We start from the raw sequence: 7,760 nt of genomic DNA, 5'->3' as shown, positions 1-7,760 counted from the left end.
CCAACAATGAATTTCTGGCTACGACCCAAATATGAATGGACAGATCTTATCTGCTAATAATGTCTGTTTTGGTGTTTGTGTTGGCCCCCACACGGGCCTTTGCAGATTACATTTATTTGACAGGACAACGTAGTCTGCTGGATTAAAGTGTGTGTGTGTTTCAGCTCCCGTCCCTCTACACTACTCCAGAGCCCCAGCTCAAGTAAGTGGAGTCAGAGGCGGGGCCAGTGGAACAGGGTGTGACCGAGCTGAGGAAATGGGCCGAGCCTTTCACCGACCAGTGTCAGGTATACCTCCTCCTCAGCGATGTATGTATCAAACCTATCATCTGGAACAAGATGGCTGTATCTAGGCTATCACAAGTGGCATCTCCCTCATTATCTTGTTGAATGCTGAGATTTTAAGAATGTTTGTGGTAATTGTTTGTTTTCCTGTAGGAAACGGGTCTGGTTGCCCTGGAGAAAGCAGAGGTAGGTGACAGACACTGTCTACTAAGACTAGACATACAAACACACACTAGTGGTGCACGGATCAACTGTTTGTTCACCTGCACCCGTCCGCAATTGCTAATAAGCCATCCTCAACCTCCCGGCTATATGTGATAAAGTGAAAATCTAAGGCCCACACCCGGCCCTAACCCGCTAATATAGAAAATGCGTTGTAGGCTACAGTCAGTGATGGCCGAACTATTTTTTTGGCTCATAATTTCCAACATTTTTGTTGGCTAGTTCTTTGTTAACTTGTCTATAATATACATGATATACATGATACATGAAGCTACTCTTTTGTCATATGTTGCCCTAGAAGACAAAATAAACCCTTGCTCACTAGAATAATGTCATAAATCGGTAGAATGAATGCTTCAATATAGTTGACATCTGTACGGTTTTCACTGTCATCTCTGCTTCTTTCGTTTAGGGACCGGGGAGAAAATGCAATAGCTAAAAAAAAACTGAATGATTTTCTGTGCAACCAGTTTGACCGGTTGTAGGGAAATAGAAAGATATGTTTCTGATAAGATTTCAGTTCGGCTTGGATGCATATTTTGTGTTTTGAAATAAGCTATCAGCTTTTATGATTCTGATAAAGAAGGTAACCCATCTAACTGCACGTTTGCAATTCTCTCAAAATGCTGAAATAAATAAATCATATTTCAAAATGTGTCCTACATTTGGTGTATAATTTTACTGATAGAAATGCTAAATTCTGCAGGGGTTAATATTAAGGCTATGTGAGAGGTTATAGACCTACAGTCAGTGTCCAGATTTCCGTTTCCATTTAACCCATCTGAACAGTAAAAGGCCAATTTGAAGTCCCCGTCTTGTGACTCAAATTTGTATAGCGCCTCACAATCATCACACAACATAGCTGGCACTGCTATCATCCTTTTTTACCACTTTTCCAAATCTTTCACAAACATTACTTTTCTGGCCCTCCCTTCTCCATTTCACAGCTTTTATCTTATTAAACCCAGACATTGTCCATTTTTGCCTCCGTGAATTGAATAGCTTTTTCTACCCATTCACAAAAGCATTTGGTGATTGGCATGTATGATATTTGTCGCGTGTACAGTTAGGCACTAAATCTTAGGCTTACGCACTAATGCCAGATAGTCTCAAATAATGAAAGAAAAACCTCAATGTAGCCTATAGCTAGAAATTGCACAATAATTATACCTTTATGGATTTTTAAATGTATTCTCTCTTTATTCAACCCGCATGCCACCTACCCGCCCTTCAACCACAACAATATTTTATATAAGAATGCTTCCGCTCAGTGTTTGAGATCAATTGACACTCTTTACCATGGCACTTTGAGATTTATTTTATACTGCAAAACCCTTACGCACCACTGCACTTTGTATACCAGGGTTGGCTGGCCTTCTCTAGTCAATCGTAGACTCAGTCACTGGTATTTCTTTTATTTACAAAGCCATTTTGGGTTTACTACCTTTTTATTTGTGCATTTTTATTGTTCAGAAATGTGGTGGGTACTCTCTTCGTTCGCTGGACTTTATCCTGCTAACTGTTCCAAATGTCCGAACTGAAATTGGTAAAAGGGCTTTTTTATTTACTCTGCGCCACCGTCTTGGAACACCTTACAAAATACTTTTAAACTGGAAGAATTTGTCCCGATTGGTGTTTTTTAAATCACTGATGAAGGATTTTGAGGCTGATTCCCTGACCTGTCAATGTTTTTAATTTGCTGTTTTATACTCTTGTGAATTCAATGGTTTTTGCTAGATTACATGTAGTTTTTCATGTTGTCTGTCTGTAATTTTTTTGTAATGACTTGGTGCTGCCTATCTTGGCCAGGGTGCTCTTGAAAAATAGATTTTAATCTCAATGAGCCCTTCCTGACCTTAAACCTGCCCTCCTCGCATATATAACTGCTGGGATGGCGGTTCATGAGTCAACCCGCGCATAACTAACACACATTGAGCTTTCTGTCCATTTTTTATTTTGGGAAAGGACATACTAAAGCATAGATTAAGGTTCTCTCTCTCCTCTCCTTGATGTCATATCCTGTGGAACAGGAAGTCTACAGGATTGTAGAGCCCACTGTGAGCACCTCCATCAGGACAGTGAGAGGTGAGGAGACACACATCATCCTGATACTTTCATTTACATGCCATATTATGGATGCATACTTAATTGTGTTCTCAGACTCTCTCACACACACACACACACACACACACACACACACACACAGAGACGTACGAGTTCCTCAAAGATCCTCCTCCTGACCTCTATCCCAGAGTCGGGGTGGTTGGCTTCCTAGGCCTGTACCTGGCCAAAGGTAATGTGCACAGACATTTACAGTGCCTTCAGAAAGTATTCACACTCCTTGACTTTTTCCACGTTTTGTTGTTACAAAGTGGGAATCAACTGGATTGAATTGTCTTTTTTTTGTCAACGATTTACACAATACTGTAATGCCAAAGTGGAAGAAAAATTCCAACATTAAAAAAAAATATATATATATATATATATTATGTTTTTATCTTGCTTAGATAAGAATTCAACCCCCGGAGTCAAGACATGTTAGAATCACCTTTGACAAACATTTTCAGGTCTTGCCATTGATTTTCAAGCAGATTTATGTCAAAGCTGTAACTGCCAATCAGAAAATGGGATATCAAAAAGAAAGGAGGACCAAAGCACTCTTCATATAATTAATTAAAATGCCTTTATTTGTGTTCAATAGAAACAACGTTTTTTTTTAAATCCAACGTGTTTCGGTGTGTCGGGCAGTGACCAAAAAAATCTAAAATCAATTTTAAATTCAGGCATTAACATAACAAAATGTGGAAAAGGTCAAGGGGTGTGAATACCGTACCAGTACCAGTCTCTCTAGGTTCCAGGGTGAAGAGGCTGGTGTTTCCTGTAGGGTTGATGGCTCTCAGTGCTTCCATGTTCTACCCCCAGCAGGCTGCCTTAGCCAAGGTCTGTGTATGTAGGGGGTTCAATGTTAGTGTGTGTCTTCCACCCCTTTCCCTCTCTCCCCCCAACGGGAAGGGCTGTGGTTTCCTGTAGGGAGTTCTGGCTGTGAGGTAAGCGTGTGTGTGGGGAAGGTATGTGGTTAATAGTCTGCCCTTTCATTTTAAAGCGGTGTCCCATGCTGTTGTGTAGAAGTCTGGGATATTTTGGGTCTGTTTTATGTGGTTGTCTGAGAGACACACCCAGAGAGGATACAGGTGTGTATGTATGTGTGTGCACCAACACAGCCAGATCAGACAGACAGGAAGGATGATAGAAGAGGGAGTAATTATAGAAGCAGGATAGGAAAGTGATGAGTAGACAGCAGATGAGAGGGAGGATGGAAAGCTGTGACCTCTGACTGGGGTAATGGATGTAGTTTTGTGAGTTATTGTCAGTTTAAATCAAATACAATTAAGTTGTATTTGTCACGTGCGCCAAATACAACAGGTGTAGATCTTCCCGTGAAATGCTTACTTACAAGCCCTTAACCAACAATGCAGTTTTAAGAAAATCCAGAAAAAAGTAAGAGATAAGAATAACAAATCATTAAAGAGCAACAGTAAATAACAATAGCGGCGCTATATAGAGGGGGTACCGGGTCAATGTGTGAGGGGCACCGGTGTCGAGGTAATTATGGGGGGGCGGCAATGCAAGTAGTCTGGGTAGCCATTTGACCAGATGTCCAGTAGTCTTATGGCTTGGAGATAGAAGCTGTTTGGAAGCCTCTTGGACCTAGACTTGGTGCTCCGGTACCGTTTGCCGTGCGGTAGCAGAGTGAACAGTCTATGACTAGGGTGGCTTGAGTCTTTGACAATTTTGTACGTACATATTTTTCGTTGGGATATGTACGTACAGTCACTGTCGGGACGACGTCCTCGATGCACTTGTTGATGAAGCCAGTGACTGATGTGGTGTACTCCTCAATGTCATCGGAAGAATCCCGGAACATATTCCAGTCTGTGATAGAAAAACAGTCCTGTAGTTTAGCATCTGCTTCATCTGACCACTTTTTTATAGACCGAGTGACTGGTGCTTCCTGCTTTAATTTTTGCTTGTAAGCAGGAATCAGGAGGATAGAATTATGGTCAGATTTGCCAAAGGGAGGACGAGGTAGAGCTTCTCTGTGCGACGAGTAAAGGTGGTCAAGAATTTGTTTTCCCTTTGGTTGCACATGTATCATGGTGATAAATCAGTTTTACCAAATTTCTAAGTTTCCCTGCATTAAAGTCCCCGGCCACTAGGGGCACTGCCTCTGGATGAGTGTTTTCCTGTTTGTTTATGGAGTGATACAGCTCATTGAGTGAGGTCTTAGTGCCAGCCTTGGTCTGTGGTGATATGTAGACAGCTACGAAGACGCTTAATTAGTGATTTAGTGTGTATTGGGTGTTTAATGATCCATTTTGGGACAGTAGATGTGTTTATGGGCATTAGATCTGTCAGATGGTTTGTTTGATTGGTTGAGGTCAGACCTCATAGTAGGAACCCCTCTGCCCCATGTACACACACACTGTTGGCCTTTTTCTATTGCACATTTCCGTTGTGCCTAAGTCAAAATGTGTGCGTGTGTGGTGGATCTCTTATCTCAGGTGAGCTGGTATTCTATGTATAGCTGGAGTCAGCAGGGTCGGGATGCTGGGAAGACGCTCTGGAAGGACCTGCCATTTGGCAAGGTAAGTCATCATCATGACAAGGAATCGAGGAAAGATGTTTGAGATTCAGGTGAAATGTGTCAGTAATAATGATGTGCATTACTGCTTCCTGTTTCCCCTCAGGTAAGTTGAGAAGAGCGGGGGGGGGGGGGGGGGGGGGGGGTCAAGTGCAAGTGCTGGTTAATTGTTTTATTTAGTATTCTAGTATTCTTTCTAACAAAGATATCTGCATATATTTCAGGATGTTGTGTATCCCTGGAAATAATCTGATTCATTTAAACATTAGTTTGACAACATAGTTGTCTAAAAAAAGTGGTATCTTGGATGAAATATTACCACTACCTTTTTAAAACCATGTCTATCTTTATTTCCCAAACACAGTTCATCACAATCACTTTTGTCTTTTAATCATTTGAAGCACACAGGCATTTGAAGCAACACTTTGTACTTTTTTTTAACACTTTGAAGCCAGTTCCACTGCATTTTTATTTTCATTGTTCCCCTCTAATCAGGGACTGATTTAGACTGGGACCCCAGGTGGGTGCAATTAATTATCAGGTAGAACAGGAAACCAGCAGGCTCCAGACCTTGTAGGGTAAGAGTTGAATATCCCTGCTCTAACACAATATATTAATTAGACCTTTTTTGGACCTCCCTTGTGGTCCACTTTTTCCATGTGATTTCTTCCTTCACAGACTTAATGAAATGATAACCTCTTCCTAAATATTTGGTCAAATTATTAATTTTATGTATGAGTGGCTCAACTTAACCCACTCTCCCTTATTTGAATTTTGGAACTAGATGTTCATATACTTTGAGGATGTTAAAGCATGTCATCACACCCACCGGTGCTGAGAGCCTGCTGTAACTGTTATTACCATCATCTATGCCTAAATTGGTTTTGGGTGGTTTGAACAACCAATTGATAACCAGGTTGTTGTTGTTGTAAAATACTATTTGTTTTCAATGACATGACCTGGATTACTAGAGGTGATGTAGGTCTGTACCTGTGGATAGAATACACATTCAACACCCCTTTATACACAGCGCCTCCGTGGACTACAAACACAGGCACACACACAACACCCCCCATACATCTGTCTCTCCTGTAACATGATACATCCCATTTCCTCCTGCTCTGTTACCATCCCAACTAACCATGCCAACGGACACCCTCGACTCCTGTCAGCTATCCTCTGACCTCAATTGAATGTTTATGTCTAGCCAAATCTTAATGCTCATAGTATTTTGTTTTGCTATTTATGTATTTATTTCCAGAGACATCCCCCCCATCAAGGATCCACTGCAGAGTGCACAGTACATACATTATTTCAAATGTTGAAGATTTATTTGAGCATTGTGTATATATTTTTTTAAAGTATTTTGTGTTTCAGATTTTGTTTGTTTTTGTATTGATTGTCCACCCCCAGAAATCTACTTTCTAGGAACAGTGAAATGGCCCTAATAAATTAATCTCATATCTGATTGTGTGTTATTGCTAATAAACTTACATTCTCACTGAAAGGGTAGTCTGTTCATACTCTATATGGGATATTCTGGTCATGTCTGAAGGCTTTTTTTACATGTGGAATTAGTTGTTCAAACAGGGACTGTTCCCACCCTGTAAAACTTACATAAGGAGAAAAAAGAGAGGAAGCTGTTCATCTACAACTCCAGCCTGGTCCCACATCTTGATGTGCTTTAGCCAACTCCTCTACAACTCCAGCCTGGCCCCACATCTTGATGTGCTTTAGCCAACTCCTCTACAACTCCAGCCTGGCCCCACATCTTGATGTGCTTTAGCCAACTCCAGCCTGGCCCCACATCTTGATGTGCTTTAGCCAACTCCAGCCTGGCCCCACATCTTGATGTGCTTTAGCCAACTTCTCTACAACTCCAGCCTGGCCCCACATCTTGATGTGCTTTAGCCAACTCCTCTACAACTCCAGCCTGGCCCCACATCTTGATGTGCTTTAGCCAACTCCTCTACCAACCCTTAATGATGGGACCAGGCTAACACTCTACTGTACAAACTGAATCTGCTGTAACCCTGACCAAATGATCACTGCAGTTGTTTTGAAGTAGACTCCAGCGAGGGTGAGCAAGTTAGTAGGGTAGGTATATTGGGAGTGTCTGTTGGTGTGACTTGACACTCAACCTCGACGCCGTGGGATGTGTGACAATGCCTGTGTTTGTGCGTACCAGAATAGAACATTGTGTTATGGTTTAGAAAGGGTTGGATAAAGACCCCATGGGGAGTTAAGTGTTTTAATCTCCCTGATGTCTTTAAAGAGATTGACCGAGGTTTCAATCAGTAAACGGGCAGGTTCAAAGGTCAGCGAGGCTCACTGGAGTCTATGAAAATATTGACTTTAAGATGAAGGATGCTGTCTCTTTCCCCCCACCCCCTATCCTTCCCCCTCATTCTCTCAGATGTAAATATTGTCACAATTTCCGCCGAAGTTGGTCCCCCTTTGTTCGGGCGGCGTTTGGCAGTCGACATCACCGACCTCCTAGCCATCACTGATCCATTTGTCTACCTTCACGCCTGGTTCCAATCCCATGAGTGGAAACAGGGTTAAATACACGTCCTTGTGTGCTAGTCATGTATTGGTGCGCGACAGTTTTT

This window comes from Oncorhynchus kisutch, linkage group LG18 (assembly GCF_002021735.2).
Source record: "Oncorhynchus kisutch isolate 150728-3 linkage group LG18, Okis_V2, whole genome shotgun sequence".
Taxonomy (NCBI): domain Eukaryota; kingdom Metazoa; phylum Chordata; class Actinopteri; order Salmoniformes; family Salmonidae; genus Oncorhynchus; species Oncorhynchus kisutch.
Note: the sequence above shows the minus strand (reverse complement) of the source record.